This window comes from Aegilops tauschii, chromosome 6 (assembly GCF_002575655.3).
Source record: "Aegilops tauschii subsp. strangulata cultivar AL8/78 chromosome 6, Aet v6.0, whole genome shotgun sequence".
In the NCBI taxonomy this organism is placed as follows: Eukaryota; Viridiplantae; Streptophyta; class Magnoliopsida; order Poales; family Poaceae; genus Aegilops; species Aegilops tauschii.
In genome coordinates this window covers 410,496,216-410,514,185 of record NC_053040.3, presented here as the reverse complement: position 1 = coordinate 410,514,185, position 17,970 = coordinate 410,496,216, and the positions used below count along the sequence as shown (strand labels likewise).

At 45.8% G+C, this 17,970-nt stretch overlaps 1 pseudogene; it reads right to left on the bottom strand.

The window, feature by feature from the left end:
* LOC141026127 (uncharacterized) overlaps positions 1 to 16,522 on the bottom strand; it is a 114,518-nt pseudogene extending 97,996 nt beyond the window's left edge.
* Positions 16,523 to 17,970: the final 1,448 nt, after the last annotated feature.

The following is a 17,970-nucleotide window of genomic DNA, read 5'->3' as shown; positions in this document are numbered from 1 at the left end:
GCTTGTTGCTCTACGCTGACAGGTCCCGGTCCTCAGGCAGGCTTCAGCCATCGCTGGTATGCCAGGTCACGTGCCGTGGTCAAGGCCAGAAGGTGAGCGGCCCGAGGTCCAGTAAGAGCTCCTGAGGCGCGATGCTCCGGGGGTCCCCTTTAGCGCTCAAGCAGTCGTGGTAAGATAAGAAAGGGTGGTGCCGTTGCCGCAACAGGGCTGCGGAGAGAGTGACCCCTAGGTTCCAATGGTTAATTGATCTGAGCGCGAGACTTATCTTGGCGGTCCGGGGTCGATTCCTTGTGATGTGTCGGGCCTGTGCGCAAACATCCGCAGCGTAGCTAGATCGGGCCCATGCGAGTCTTCGCCCTTCCCATGCTCTCCTTTGCGCTCTACATCCTCAGGTCCCGGCCCTCGAGCGAGCTCAGCCGCCGCTGGTATGCCAGGTCGCATGCCATGGTCAAGGCCAGGGGGTGAGGGCTAGAGAGCCAGTAAGAGCTCCTGAGTCGCGATACTTAAGAGCCCCCCTTTTCACGTGCAAGTGGATTACTTGAAAGAGGTGGGAGCTTGCGGTGCCGCCTGGTGTTATCCTCGTGAGATTCCTGCGAGCCAGCACAAGGAAGAACACGGTCTGCCGTTAAGATTGCCAGCCTGCCATTGGTTGCTCCGCGAGGGAGTGAAGGCACTGAGGGCCTGGCGACGTGACGTGCGCGGGGCGTGCCGCGAGCCAGAGCTCGACCGCTCAGGTTTATCGACGTGGCAGGGACGGACCCGTGCACCAGCGCCGTGCCGGCGTAAGGAGAGCCCCCGTGGTGGGTGGCGATCGAGCAGGTAGTAATCATAGGTAGGTTAAGCATGGAAAGCAGCAGGCTTAATTAAGTGCAAGGAAGATGCATGCCACTAGGTCAGGCCCAAGCGGCTTGGGGATGATGCAGCCCGTGGGGCGCTCCCAATAAGGTAAGCTAAAGACATAAAAGGGATACATGACGCAGGGACGGACCCACGCGGCCTGGTAATGATGCAGCCCGAGGGGTTCTCCCAGCTAAATGAACTTGTAAAATGTCACCTGGTTCTATCGACGAAGGAGAGTTGGGGCAGCTGAAGGTGCGCGGCGAAAGGATGGCTCCTCACGAGCCACCGGGGCCCTGAGCCTTAGGAGGCTCTAGGGGCTCAGGTGGTTCCTTGAGGACCGTCTCCATCTCCGTCAGGACGGCGTGGTGTCTGGCCTCCTGAGCCGCTAGGAGGCACCGCGAGTTGCGCTGGTAGGCGGACGACACGCTCGGCAGGCCATAGGGCATGCAAACGTAGCTGTGCGGTGGGCCCTCGCAGCGTCCGACGCGCGAAGGCCAGAAAAGCTCCTGAGAAGCGGCCCTGTTGAGCCCTGGGACGTCGATGCAGACGCGTTATGACCCACAAGTATAGGGGATCTATCGTAGTTCTTTCGATAAGTAAGAGTGTTGAACCCAACGAGGAGCAGAAGGAAATGATAAGCGATTTTCAGCAAGGTATTCTCTGCAAGCACTGAATTATAGGTAACAGATAGTGATAAGATAATTTGTAATGAGCAACAAGTAACAAAATTAAATAAAGTGCAGCAAGGTGGCCCAATCCTTTTCATAGCAAAGGACAAGCCTGGACAATTTCTTATATGGAGGAAAGCGCTCCCGAGGACATATGGGAATTATCGTCAAGCTAGTTTTCATCACGTTCATATGATTCGCGTTCGGTACTTTGATAATTTGATATGTGGGTGGACCGGTGCTTGGGTGCTGTCCTTACTTGGACAAGCATCCCACTTATGATTAACCCCTATTGCAAGCATCCGCAACTACAAAAGAAGTATTAAGGTAAACCTAACCATAGCATGAAACATATGGATCCAAATCAGCCCCTTACGGAGCAACGCATAAACTAGGGTTTAAGCTTCTGTCACTCTAGCAACCCATCATCTACTTATTACTTCCCAATGCCTTCCTCTAGGCCCAAATAATGGTGAAGTGTCATGTAGTCGACATTCACATAACACCACTAGAGGAGAGACAACATACGTCTCATCAAAATATCGAACGAATACCAAATTCACATGACTACTAATAGCGAGACTTCTCCCATGTCCTCGGGAACAAACGTAACTACTCACTAAGCATATTCATGTTCATAATTAGAGGGGTACTAATACGCATAAAGGATCTGAACATATGATCTTCCACCAAATAAACCAACAAGCATCAACTACAAGGAGTAGTCAACACTACTAACAAACTACAGGTACCAATCCCAGACTTGGAGACAAGAATTGGATACAAGAGATGAACTAGGGTTTTAGATGAGATGGTGCTAGTGAAGATGTTGATGGCGATTGGCCCCCTCCCGATGAGAGGAGCCTTAGTGATGACGATGGCGATGATTTCCCCCTCCTGGAGGGAAGTTTCCTCGGCAGAACAGCTCCGCCGGAGCCCTAGATTGGTTCCGCCAAGGTTCAGCCTCGTGGCGGCGGAGTCTCGTCCCGAAATCTTGCTTATGATTTTTCTTCGGACGAAAGACTTCATATAGCAGAAGATGGCCACTGGAGGGCCACCAGGGGGCCCACGAGGCAGGGGGCGGGCCCAGGGGGGTAGGGCGCGCCACCCACCCTCGTGCCCAGGCTGTGGGTCCCCTCTGGTATTTTCTTCACTCAGTATTTTTTATTATTTCCAAAAATAACTTCCGTGGAGTTTCAGGACTTTTGTAGTTGTGCAGAATAGGTCTCTAATATTTGCTCCTTTTCCAGCCCAGAATTCCAGCTGCCGGCATTCTCCCTCCTTATGTAAACCTTGTAAAATAAGAGAGAATAGGCATAAGTATTGTGACATAATGTGTAATAACAGCCCATAATGCAATAAATATCGATATAAAAGCATGATGCAAAATGGACGTATCAACTCCCCCAAGCTTAGACCTTGCTTGTCCTCGAGCGGAAGCCGATAACGATCAATATGTCCACATGTTTAGAGGTAGAGGTGTCGATAAAATAAAATACGGACATGAGGGCATCATGATCATTCTTATAACAGCAACATATATGGATATTGTCATATGATTTCTTATGCTCAAGTAATTATCTATTCACAATGTCAAGTATGAATCAGAAACTTTATTGAGAACTAACAAACTATAATATCAGTCATTGAAGCAATTGCAATTTATCATAACATCGGAAAGAGTCTATGTCAGAGCTTTTCAGCAAGTCCACATACTCAACTATCATTTAGTCTTTCACAATTGCTAACACTCACGCAATACTTGTGGTTACGGAGTTTTAATCGGACACAGAGAAAGATAGGGGCTTATAGTTTCGCCTCCCAACCTTTTACCTCAAGGGTAATGTCAACAATAATAGTTCATGCTAAATTACATCCAATTAGATATATATATATATATCAGGATCTTTCCAACACACTGTGCTTGCCAAAGGATAAATTTTAAAAAGGAAAGGTGAAAATCACCACGACTCTTGCATAAGGGTAAGAGATAAAAGTAAAAGATAGGCCCTTCGCAGAGGGAAGCAGAGGTTGTCATGCGCTTTTATGGTTGGATGCACAAAATCTCAATGCGAAAGAACGTCACTTTATATTGCCACTTGTGATACGAACCTTTATTATGCAGTCCGTCGCTTTTATTTCTTCCACATCACAAGATCGTATAGAGCTTATTTCCTCCACACTAATCAATCATACATATTTAGAGAGCAATTTTTATTGCTTGCACCGATGACAACTTACTTGAAGGATCTTACTCAATCCATAGGTAGATATGGTGGACTCTCATGGCAAAACTGGGTTTAAGGATATTTTGAAGCACAAGTAGTATCTACTTGGTGCAATGAATTTGGCTAGCATGAGGTTGAAAGGCAAGCTCAACATGTTGGATGATCCATGACAATATACTTTATTTCAGATATAAGAAAACATAACCCATTACGTTGTCTTCCTTGTCCAACATCAACTCTTTAGCATGTCATATTTTAATGAGTGCAAAAATCATAAAAGATGTCCAAGATAGTATATTTATACGTGAAACCTCTCTTTCTTTATTACTTCCTATTAATTGCAATGATGACCAAAGCTATGTTTGTCAACTCTCAACAATTTTTAATCATCATACTCTTTCTATGTGAAGTCATTACTCTCCATAAGATCAATATAATATCTTTGTTTCTTTTTATTCTTTCTTTTTCTTTCATTCCCTCAAGATCATTGCAAAATAATCAAGCCCTTGACTCAACACTAATCTTTATTATATAGCTCACGGACTTGATTACATAGAGGGATCACAAAGCAAAACTCAAAACTAGATCATACTAAAAACTTTATTCTACTAGATCAAGATATTACTAAAAGGATCGAACTAAGAAAAACGGTAAAGATAGAGATGTGATGGTGATACGATACCGGGGCACCTCCCCCAAGCTTGGCAGTTGCCAAGGGGAGTGCCCATACCAGGTACTTAGTTTTCCTTTTTAGGAGGAGGTGATGATGGAGTTGTTGATGATGACAGTTGTGTCTTTAGCTTCTTCATACTGTAATTGAGAAGAGCAATTTCCTCGTTTAAATCATCGACCTCCGATTCCAGCTTCAAGATCTTGTCACATAAATCTCCTTTGCTTTTCTGCCGAAAACGAGAAGGAATAGATGGGTTGTTAGATAGTTTAGCCCTCTTAGGGAGACTAGATTTCTTGAACTTCACGTGCATATCCCGAGGTTGAGGTAGAGGGACATCATCCTCCTCCGAACTTGAATCATTGATCCTCATCCAATGAGCATCCTCCTCCTCATCTGTAGTTCGACCACACAGAGATAGATCCCCATAGGTGTTTGGGTCAGCAATGAGGTGTGAGACATAGCTCTCTCCGTCGGAGTCCTGAGGTCAGAAACAGGTCGAAACAAAAACAGAGGATATTTGCGTGATACAGGAGTCAAAACCTTCGGGAGATTATATAATGAATTTTTACCGACCAAAATACGTAACGTGCAAGAAAACGGAGTTCGGAGACCGCACGAGGTGCCCACGAGGCAGGGGGCATGCCCGGGGGGTAGGGCGCGCCCTCCACCCTCGTGGAGACCTCGTGTCCTTCCCGAACTGCTTATTATTTTTCTATTTTTCGAAATAATCCAAAACGGAGAAAAAATGCCATTAGAACTGTTTTGGAGTCGGTTTGCTTACCGTACCACATACCTATTCCTTTTCAGAGTCTGAAACATTCTGGAAAGTGTCCCTTATGTATTCCTCCGAGGTTACGGTTTCAATAACATTAGTTTCAACATTTATAGGATTACCTGAGATATAATGTTTGATTCTTTGACCGATCACCACCTTCGGATTTGTGCCTTTGAAGTTGTTGATCTTTATGGCACCAGAAAGATAGACCTCCTCGATAACGTAAGGACCTTCCCATTTAGAGAGAAGTTTTCCTGCAAAAAATCTTAAATGAGAGTTGTATAGCAATACATAATCACCTACATTAAACTCACGCTTTTGTATCCTTTGGTCATGCTATCTTTTAACTTTTTCTTTAAACAACTTGGCATTTTCATAGGCTTGGTTTCTCCATTCATCAAGTGAGCTAATGTCAAATAACCTCTTCTCACCGGCAAGTTTTAAATCATAATTGAGCTCTTTAATAGCCCAATAAGCCTTATGTTCTAGTTCGAGAGGCAAGTGACATGCTTTTCCATAAACCATTTTATACGGAGACATTACCATAGGATTTTTAAATGTAGTTCTATAAGCCCATAATGCATCATCAAGTTTCTTAGACCAATTCTTTCTAGATCTATTAACAGTCTTTTGCAAAATTAATTTGAGTTCTCTGTTACTCAATTCTACTTGACCACTAGACTGTGGGTGATATGGAGATGCAATTCTATGATTAACATCATACTTAGCAAGCATTTTACGAAAGCCACCATGAATAAAATGTGAACCACCATCAGTCATTAAATATCTAGGGACTCCAAACCTCGGAAAAATGACGTCTTTAAGCATCTTAATAGAGGTGTTATGATCAGCACTACTAGTTGGAATAGCTTCTACCCACTTAGTAACGTAATCAACAGCAACTAGAATATGTGTATATCCATTAGCGGCAGGAAACGGTCCCATATAATCAAAGCCCCAAACATCAAATGGTTCAATAACAAGTGAATAATTCATAGGCATTTCTTGACGTCTACTAATATTACCAATTCTTTGACATTCATCACAAAATAAGAGAACTTACGGGCATCCTTGAAAAGAGTAGGCCAATAAAAACCGGATTGCAATACCTTATGTGCAGTTCTATCCCCAGCGTGGTGTCCTCCATAAGCCTCAGAGTGACACTTGCGTAGGATCTGTTCCTGTTCATGCTCAGGTACACAACGTCTAATAACACGATCTACTCCTTCTTTATAAAGATGTGGGTCATCCCAAAAGTAATGTCTCAAATCATAGAATTTTTTTTCTTTTGCTGGTATGTGAAACTAGGTGGTATAAATTTAGCAACAATGTAATTAGCATAATCAGCATACCATGGAGCAGTATGAGAAGCATTTATGACACTTAATTGTTCATCGGGAAAGCTATCATCAATAGGTAGTGGGTCATCAAGAACATTTTCTAACCTACACAAGTTGTCTGCAACGGGGTTCTCACCTCCCTTTCTATTAATAATATGCAAATCAAATTCTTGTAGCAAGAGAACCCATCTAATAAGTCTAGGTTTAGCCTCTTTCTTTTCCATAAGATATTTAATAGCAGCATGATCCATGTGAATAGTAACTTTAGACTCAACAATATAAGGTCTGAACTTATCACAAGCAAAAACAACTGCTAAAAATTCTTTTTTAGTAGTGGCATAATTTCTCTGGGCATTGTCTAGAGTTTTACTAGCATATTGAATAACATTTAATTTCTTGTCAACTCTTTGCCCTAGAACAGCACGTACATCATAATCACTAGCATCACACATAATTTCAAAGGGTAAATTCCAATCAGGTGGCTGAACAATAGGTGCAGAAATCAATGCTTTCTTAAGTATTTCAAATGCTTCTACACAATCATCATCAAAGACAAATGGTATATCTTTTTGTAATAGATTAGTGAGAGGCCGAGAAATTTTTGAAAAGTTCTAAATGAACCTCCTATAAAAACCGGCATGACCAAGGAAACTTCTTATACCTTTAATGTCCTTGGGACATGGCATCTTTCCAATAGCATCAACTTTAGCATTATCAACTTCAATACCTCTTTCATAAATTTTATGCCCCAAGACAATACCTTCATTAACCATAAAGTGGCACTTTTCCCAATTCAAGACAAGATTAGTTTCTTCACATCTTTGCAAAACTCGATCAAGGTTGCTTAAGCAATCATCAAAAGAGGATCCATAAACGGAGAAATCACCCATGAAAACCTCACAAATCTTTTCACAAAAGTCAGATAATATAGCAATCATGCATCTTCGAAAGGTAGCAGGTGCATTACATAAACCAAAAGGCATACGTCTATAAGCAAAAGTACCGAAAGGGCAAGTAAAAGTGGTCTTAGCTTGATCATCAGCTGACACAGGTATTTGAGAGAATCCGGAATAACCATCTAGAAAGCAAAAAATGTGTATGTTATATAATCTTTCTAGCATTTGATCAATAAAAGGTAATGGGTAATGATCTTTTTAAGTTGCTTTATTTAATTTGCGGAAATCAATTACCATCCTATAACCTGTAATAATTCTTTGCGGAATCAATTCATCTTTATCATTAGGAATGATAGTAATACCTCCCTTCTTAGGGACACAATGGACAGGACTTACCCACTGACTATCAGCAACGGGATAAATTATAGCTGCCTCAAGGAGCTTTAGTATTTCTTTTCTTACTACTTCTTTCATCTTAGGATTCAGCCGTCGTTGATGATCAATAACTGGTTTGGCATCTTTCTTCAAATTTATTTTATGGTGACATAGAGTGGGACTTATGCCCTTAAGATCATCAAGAGTATATGCAATAGCAGCACGGTGCTTCTTCAGAGTTTTCAATAATTTTTCTTCCTCCTTCTCTGAAAGGTTAGCACTGTTAATAACAGGATATATCTTCTTTTCATCAAGATAAGCATATTTAAGAGTATCAGGCAATGGTTTAAGCTCAAACACGGGATCACCCTTGGGTGGAGGAGGATCCCCTAAGATTTCAACAGGCAAGTTGTGTTTCAGAATAGGTCCTTGTTTGAAGAACACTTCATCTATTCCCCTTCTTTCATTCATAAACATATTATTTTCATGGTCTAGCAAATATTGTTCTAAAGGATCACTAGGAGGTACGGCAATAGAAGCAAGACCAATAATTTCATCTTCACTAGGCAATTCCCCTTCACGGTGTTGTCTACAAAATTTAGAAAAGTGAAACCCATGAGACATATCACCTAGACCAATGGTAACAACATCCTTTTCGTAGTCTATCTTAGCATTAACAGTGTTTAAGAAGGGTCTACCAAATATAATGGGACAAAAGCTATCTTGTGGGGAAACAAGAACAAGAAAATCAACAGGATATTTAGTTTTCCCACACAAGACTTCAACATCTCTAACAATTCCCATTGGTGAAATAGTATCTCTATTGGCAAGCTTAATTGTAACATCAATTTCCTCTAACTCAGCGGGTGCAATATCATGCATAATTTCTTTGTATAAGTCAATAGGTATTGCACTAGCACTAGCACCCATGTCACATAAGCCATGATAACATTGATCTCCTATTTTAACATAAATAACAGGCATGCCTACCACAGGTCTATGTTTATCTTTAGCACAAGGTTTAGCAATTCTAGCAGTCTCATCACAGAAATAAATAACATGCCCATCAATATTATCAGCCAATAGATCTTTAACAATAGCAATATTAGGTTCAACTTTAACTTGCTCAGGAGGTGTATAAGTTCTAATATTGCTTTTACGAACCACAGTTGAAGCTTTAGCATGATCCTTTATTCTAACAGGGAAAGGTGGTTTCTCAAGATAAGCAGTAGGAACAATAGGATCATTATAAGTGATGGTCTTTTCTTCAACTTCAATAGGTGCAACTACTTTTATTTCTATGGGAGGATGATATTTAAACCACTTCTCCTTAGGGAGACCAACGTGAGCAGCAAAAGATTCACAGAAAGAAGCTACTATCTCAGAGTCAAGTCCATATTTAGTGCTAAATTTACGGAAAACATCAGTATCCATAAAAGATTTAACACAATCAAACTTAGGTGTTATACCTGACTCCTTACCTTCATCGAGGTCCGAATCTTCAGAGTTGCGTTTAATTCTTTCCAATAAATTCCATTTCAATTCAATAGTCTTCATCATAAAATAACCAGTACAAGAAGTATCGAGCATGGTGCGATTGTTGTCAGAAAGCCGAGCATAAATTTTTTGAATAATCATTTCTCATGAGAGCTCATGATTGGGGCATGAATATAACATTGACTTAAGCCTCCCCCAAGCATGAGCGATGCTTTCTCCTTCGTCAGGCCAAAAATTATATATATAATTACGATCACGATGAACAAGATGCATATGATAAAAGTTCTGATGAAATTCCAATTTCAATCGTTTGTAGTTCCATGATCTCATATCATCACATAGCCTATACCATGCCAATGCATCTCCCTTCAAAGATAAAGGGAAGACTTTCTTCTTGATAACATCATCGGGCATACCTGCAAGCTTAAATAATCCACAAACTTCATCCACATAGATTAGGTGCTCATCAGGATGTAATGTTCCGTCTCCTGCAAAAGGATTAGCTAGGAGTTTTTCTACCATACCTGAAGGAATTTCAATGTAGACATTTTCATTTTCAGTAGGTTCAGTTGGTTGAGGAGCAACTCTTTGCTTTACTAGTCGGGGTGAAGATACCCCGAACAAGCCCCTCAGAGGATTACTTCAACAAGTGACAGTAAATTTCAGCACACTATATAAATTTTTCCTTACCAAATTCCACCTACCAAAGGCGCTTCACTCCCCGGAAATGGTGCTTGAAAAGAGTCTTGATGACCCACAAGTATAGGGGATCTATCATAGTCCTTTCGATAAGTAAGAGTGTTGAACCCAACGAGGAGCAGAAGGAAATGATAAGCGGTTTTCAGCAAGGTATTCTCTGCAAGCACTGAAATTATAGGTAACAGATAGTTATGTGGTAAGATAATTTGTAACGAGCAACAAGTAACAAAAGTAAATAAATTGCAGCAAGGTGGCCCAATCCTTTTCATAGCAAAGGACAAGCCTGGACAATTTCTTATATGGAGGAAAGCGCTCCCGAGGACACATGGGAATTATAGTCAAGCTAGTTTTCATCACGTTCATATGATTCGCGTTCGGTACTTTGATAATTTGATATGTGGGTGGACCGGTGCTTGGGTGTTGTCCTTACTTGGACAATCATCCCACTTATGATTAACCCCTGTTGCAAGCATCCACGACTACAAAAGAAGTATTAAGGCAAACCTAACCATAGCATGAAACATATGGATCCAAATCAGCCCCTTACGAAGCAACGCATAAACTAGGGTTTAAGCTTCTGTCACTGTAGCAATCCCATCATCTACTTATTACTTCCCAATGCCTTCCTCTAGGCCCAAATAATGGTGAAGTGTCATGTAGTCGACGTTCACATAACACCACTAGAGGAGAGACAACATACATCTCATCGAAATATCGAACGAATACCAAATTCATATGACTACTAATAGCGAGACTTCTCCTATGTCCTCAGGAACTAACGTAACTACTCACAAAGCATATTCATGTTCATAATCCGAGGGCTATTAATATGCATAAAGGATCTAAACATATGATCTTCCACCAAATAAACCAACTAGCATCAACTACAAGGAGTAATCAACACTACTAGCAACCTACAAGTACCAATCCCAGACTTGGAGACAAGAATTGGATACAAGAGATGAACTAGGGTTTTAGATGAGATGGTGCTGGTAATGATGTTGATGGAGATTAGCCCTCTCCCGATGGGAGGAGCGTTGGTCATGACGATGGCGATGATTTCCCCCTCCTGGAGGGAAGTTTCCTCGGCAGAACAGCTCCGCCGGAGCCCTAGATTGGTTCCGCCAAGGTTCCGCCACGTGGCGGCGGAGTCTCATCTCGAAAGCTTGCTTATGATTTTTCTTCGGACGAAAGACTTCATACAGCAGAAGATGGCCACCTGAGGGCCACCAGGGGGCCCATGAGGCAGGGGGCGTGCCCAGGGGGTAGGGCGCCACCCTCGTGCCCAGGGTGTGGGTCCCCTCTAGTATTTTCTTCGCCCAGTATTTTTTATTATTTCCAAAAATAACTTCCGTGGAGTTTCAGGACTTTTGGAGTTGTGCAGAATAGGTCTCTAATATTTGCTCCTTTTCCAGCCCAGAATTCCAGCTGCCGGCATTCTCCCTCCTTATGTAAACCTTGTAAAATAAGAGAGAATTGGCATAAGTATTGTGACATAATGTGTAATAACAGCCCATAATGCAATAAATATCGATATAAAAGCATGATGCAAAATGGGGCCCTCCAGAAGAGAGCCCCCGAGCCCTGGCCGAGGAGGGCGCCGGGCGCGCCTTCCTATGCGATGGAGGTAGGCCCCCCTGGAGCGGGCGCTGATCCTGACGAGGTTCCAGCGGTGACGCCACCCTCCTGAGGTCCTGCACGGCACAACTGCTTCTTCTTGGGGATGACCTCAGGAGGGCCCTCGCCCTTAATGTCGGTGTCGTCGATTGCTGCAGCTTGGAAGGCGCGCTCGAGGGAGCACACCACATCTCTTTCTTCGCACGGGACTGTGATGATTCCCCCGCTTCCCGGCATCTTGAGGACATTGTAGCCGTGATGGGTCACCGCCATGAACTTGACCAGGGCTGGATACCCGAGGATGACATTGTACGGCAGACGGATGTGCGCGATGTCGAAGTCGATGAGCTCGGTGTGGTAGTTCTTGCGTTCTCCAAAGGTGACAGAGAGGCGGACCTACCCTATCGGCGTGGTAGACCCGTCGGTCACTCCTGAGAAAGGCGTGGTAGGCTGAAGTTGGTCATATGGCACTTGGAGGTTGTCGAATGTGTCGACGGACAGGACGTTGAGCCCCGCGCCGCCATCGATGAGGGTCTTGGTAACTTGCACGTTGTTGATGACTGGGGAGCAAAGCATCGGGAGGGCGCCAGCGGTAGCTACGCACTTGAGCTGATCTACCGAGTTGAACGTGATGGGGCACTGGGACCATCTGAGCGGGCATGTGGCCTCGAGCTTGGGGAGGACTGCATTCACTTCACGAGCAAACTGTTTGAAGATGCGCTGCGAGGCTGGGGCCTGAGCTCCGCCCAAGATGCAGGCGATAGTACGCGGCTCCTGGAAGCCCCCAGCCCCCTCGTCTTGGTGGTGGTCTTCGTTCCTTCTTGGCGGTGGCGGTGGCGGAGGGAGCCCAGCGTTGCCTTGAGGACGATCCTCGCGAGGCTGATCCCTCCAGGTGCCCTCGCGAGGCTGATCCTGCCAGCGATCCTCACGAGGCCGGTCGCGCCACTCCTGGCGCGGGCCACGGTCGTCCCAGCGTCCGCCACCACGTCCTCCTCCTCGGTCGTAGCCCCGGTCGCCACGCTCGGGGCGTCGACCGAAGCGTCCTTCATGAATGGCTCTGAGCTCTTGGCAGTCGCTGGTGTTGTGGGTATTCAGGTTATGGAAGGCGCAGAACGGTCGGGTGCTCTTGGATGACTCTGGTTGGTCTCTGCCACGCTTGGTGTCTGGTTCCGCTGCGAGCATGGCTGCTCCATTGCGCTTCACGTCCTTGGCCTTGGCTTTCTTCTCCTCCAGGTCTGCGGTTGGGAGCTCGAGGAGGGAGAGGCGCCCTTCCTCAGCTCTTACGCACTTGGTCGCCAGGTTGAACAACTCCAGGGACGTGCATAGCTCCTCGTGGATAGCAAGCTCATCCTTCATCTTGACGTCGCGGACGCCATCAGAGAACGCAGAGATGATGGCCTCGTCCGTCACCTTGGGGATCTTGAGGCGGACGTTGTTGAAGCTCTGGATGTACTTCTGGAGGGTCTCGCCCGGTTGCTGCCTGACGCGGCACAGGTCACCCGTGGCCGGCGGGCGGTCGCGAGTGCCCTGGAAGTTGGCGACGAAGCAGTTGCGCATCTCGTCCCAGGTGGAGATCGAGCCCGGTGGCAGGTTCAGGAGCCAGGACCGGGCTCCGTCCTTGAGAGCCATGGGAAACCAATTCTCCATGACTTTCTCGTCGCCGTTGGCTGCCTCAATGCTCAGCTCGTAGAGCTGCAAGAACTCTGCGGGGTCGGGGGTGCCGTCGTAGCGAGGTGGCAGACCTGGCTTGAACTTGCCCGGCCAGGCGACGCTACGCAGCTCGGAGGTGAAAGCGCAGCAGCCGGATGTGATCACCGAGGCCCGCCTTAGAGGTGGAGCTTGGTCTTGATGGGGTCCGCGCCCTGCTGCTATAGGTGGCGCGCGGTCTTGCCGCAGCAGCCGGTCCTGGCGCGGTGGTGCGAGGAGCGGCAGAGCATTTTCTTGCGGCGGAGGGACTTCTTGGCAGCTTCTTTCTTCTCGCGCAGGCGCCGGACGCGGTGGGTCGCATCGTGGAGCCGCGCGCCTTGGCGCCAGGGCGCCTTCTTGGGGTAGAGGTGGTGGAGGCGCTCCGTGAGCTACGTCGCCCGTAGCCGGCGGAGGGCGAGGCGGAGAGAGGGACGGCGCAGGGGAGCCCCCTGCAGCGCGGACAAGCTCGGCCATGCAGGCGAGCCAGTCCTCGTAGAGGTCGTCGACCGGGAAGTATCGCAGAAGCTCGTGCGCCATGAGGAGCGCGGCCCGCGCGTGCATGGGAGTGCGACGTGCATGGGACGAAGAACCGGCCGGGGTCAGCGATGGAGTGGCGATGCAGCCGTCCCACCGTACCGAGGGGTGCAGCGAGGATGCTTGCTGCTCGTTCCCCGCCGGGCCGGTGGCGGCAGGCGGCGGGGAACGACGTGATGGCCCGCCGACGGGAGCCGTCTAAGCGACGCGGGCGGCGAGGGCAGCCCGGCGCTCAGCACGAGCACGGCAAGCGTCCGCCATGGAGACGACGGAGCAACGGGGCGCGGAGCGACGGAAGGAAGTTTCGGCGCACCCCTACCTTGCACGCCAAATGTCGGATCACGGGTTCCGGCAAAACCCTTAGGGTTCGAACACTGGGGTACGCGCGAAGATTTCCTCCCTACCGATCCACGCCCTAGCTCTCTAAGATCTCGCGGACGAACTCGACGAACTTGCAACACAAAGACACAAGATTTATACTGGTTCGAGCCACCGTCGTGGTGTAATACCCTACTCCAGTGTGGTGGTGGTGGATTGCCTCTTGGGCTGATGAAGAACAGTACAAGTGGAAGAACAACCTCCTGAGGTTGTGGTGTTCTTGTGCTTGGTGTGTGGCTAAGGGCAGGCTCTAGATCAGGTTTGCTTGCCCTCTACTGTGGTGGCTAGTTCTACTTATATAGGCCCTGGTCCTCTCCCCAAATATTGAGCGGGAAGGGAGCCAACAACGGCCAATTTGAAAGGGAACAGCTAGTACAGCTTATCCTAACAAAAGCGGTCTTTGCCTGCAAACGGGCCGACTGTAACCACAGACTGAATTTGGCCCACAACCAGAAAATGACAGTAATGGGTCGTAAGTAACCGAATGCTGGAAATGAGCCCAAGAATAAATGGGCCCTGAGAAGGCCGAAAGATAACATGGGTTGGAAACGGCCCAACGGAATAATGGGCCGTTAATGGGTATAAAGTGATACACTGTTCATTACGGGCCAGTTTTACCACGAACCGTTAAGGGGCCGAGGGTTACTAAGGGCCTCATATGGGCTGAAAGACGTCATGGGCCATACATGGGCCGGAAGTTAAAACGGGCTGGAATTATATTGGACGGCCCAGATGATGCTACTGGGCCTAATTGGGATAGGCCGTAAACGGGCCCTGGGATAGCGGGCTGTAAATGGGCTATATGCGAACATGCCGTTAACAGGCTTGCCGTGGGCCGGCCCGCCACCTTTTGACCAAGTCAAACGGGCCGGTCTTTTCACAGGAATGGGCCTCTGTTGGGTCGTGCCACGTGTCGACGTATCATAGGCGCTTTGGGTCCAATGAGTGGATGACATCTGTCCCAACGGTGAGCCAACACGTGTTTCCTCCTGTCAATGATGATTTTACACGTGGAAAATCCCCATTGGCCGGGGCTGTTAATGGGTTATCAGATCCAAAACCGGACCCAATAGCTTAATGGCGTTCCATTACGGTGGATGCCACGTGTCGGTCACCCTTGACGAAAGCACTTCTGTGACACGCGATTTATCGTCATGGAAGTGGACACTTCCGTGATGACAATTTTGGTAATGTCATGGAACACTTCTACGACAGCAAAGGTATGACTATCTTGATTCTGCCATAAAATTGTCATGGATGTACATGCATGACAAAAAACGTGACCTACTGTGACAAACACATATCATCACGGAAGTGTATTTTTTTGTAGTGATCCCTACTGCCATCCTATCTTGAGGTGTTAATGCAATATTATTTAGCATGTTCCAAAGAGGAACATTTGGATCTGGTGGGGCTACAATTTGTATTGGCTGTGTAAGGCTTTCCTTGATTCCCACTAGAGTACTAGTCATTACGGCATCAATATCATTGTCATCACGCGCCGTGGCCGCTGACTTTTTAGTCTTTGACTTGTTTGACTGTGATGGAGGCACTGTCTTTTTATTCCCAGCCTTCTTGAGTATCTTCTTGTTAGGCTTCAGACCACTAACATTAGATCTTGAAGCTGTGGCGACTGCTGCCACAACCTAACAACCATCACTATCCGACTCGAGTTTATCAGAGTCTTCGCCTTGAGGATCCTTTGTATCATCGTAGCCAGACATATCATACATATTTTGTTGTTCACCATCTTCATTATCAGAATCAGCAGCGGCGGAAGCATCATGCATAAATGCTCCATCAGCAGAGGAACCACTAAACATTTCCTGTAACTTGTCAAAAAACTGGATTGGCTTTGTAAGAATTCCACGGTCATTTACCAACAAGTAGAAGTTCATAAGAATCCAATAAATCATACACAAAAAATATTTTTCAAGTGATAAAGGTCATTACCGACCGTTCATCCAAAGAAGTTTTGGAGAGAGTAACCATTTTGGTCAGATCATCCCAGCCATTACCACTAGCATTCATATGGCGAGCTACAAGTGCCCAAGTCTCTTTATGACGTCTAAAGTGACGATGAACTTGTTCAACAGTGTAGGTACTGCCATACTTCTCATTTACTACTTTTGTACATGCATTGTGATGCAGCTTCTTAAACACCACCTTTGGTGGCAGCTCCATCTTCTTCTCAATGTACCAATCAAGTACGAACTCTGATAAAGCTTGAGGCCAATGTATCTTTGGTGCCCTAGGTCCTGATGTCCCAGCTCTAGTGCTTCCCTTGCCATTCTTTTTGCTTTCTCCAATATCCATTGTGTCCTCTGTAAAAGGTATTATGATGCAGAAAATAATGACAGACAAAATTATATATTTTGCTTCAATACATCAATAATATAGAAGTATGAAAGAACAAACATGCTGAAATGATTAAAATATCACAGAAGGGCAACATTGTCAGATCCAGAACATCTTGGAGCAGCTCTCCACCGGATCTACACGTGGGACTAGTTTCCCGCAGGTAGTCCCCACCTTGATGTATTGATTTTTTCGATTTCTCTCCTCCATAGGAACCCTAAGGAAAGGGTAAAAGTGAGACGGAGAGTGGAGAAGTGAGAGAGAAGGGGTAATTTTACTCAGGCGTGGTGCGTGGGATTGCAGCGATTCTCAGGCCTCCGATTTTCTAGGCTTGAGTCAGCCACGGGTCGACAGGCAGGTTCGTCAGGTCAAATATCTCAGGTAGGCAACCAAACAGACCTCAGGCAGGTGCTTAGGCCAGGCAACTTGTGTCAGGGTGTCAACCAAACAGCCCCGTAGCCAGGCCCGATGGGGAATGGAGGAGATCTAGGGATTTTGATCCCCTCCCTGATCTGCAAACTATACACATTAGCCCTCCTCCTTCTCTTCTTTCTTCACAAGAAGGTCTTCCCACTTCTTTAGCTAGCCCCCTGGTTACTTCTTTTCATCTCACACAAGGCTCTTCTTCCTTCTCTTCTTTTCTTCACTCTTCTCGATAACCACCTAGACAGAATTTTGACGATTATTGGTGCCTTTGCGCACATTTCTGCAAGATAGACCAAAGACTAGTAAATGATCCTTTTTTATGACTATCAAGCAATATTCAATCAATCATGGCAAGAATGGACGAATATATCACGATAGATGCTATATTTGAGTACCAAAATTATATATGTGAAATATACTTATCAAATATTAACTTCAATTCCTGGAACATCTCATATGGTCCATGACGTTCAAAACGTCTTTGAAGTCCCGATTCTAAGCCGTATAGCATGGCACACTGAACTACCGAGTAGTCATTAGATCGAGCTTGTCAGACATTCATAACATCAGCATCTGCTCCTGCAGCAGGCCTTTCACCTAGCGGTGCATCAAGGACATAATTCTTCTGTGCAGCAATGAGGATGATCCTCAAGTTACGAACCCAGTCTGTGTAGGTTCTACCAGCATCTTTCAACTTAGCTTTCTCTACGAACGCATTAAAATTCAAGGGAACGGTAGCACGGGCCATTGATCTACAACATAGATATGCAAAAACTATCAGGACTGAGTTCATGATAAATTAAGTTCAATTAATCATATTACTTAAGAACTCCCACTTAGATTGACATCCCTCAAGTCATCTAAATGATACGTGATCCAAATCAACTAAACCATGGCCGATCATCACGTGAGATGGAGTAGTCATCAATGGTGAACATCTCTATGTTGATCATATCTACTATACGATTCACGTTCGACCT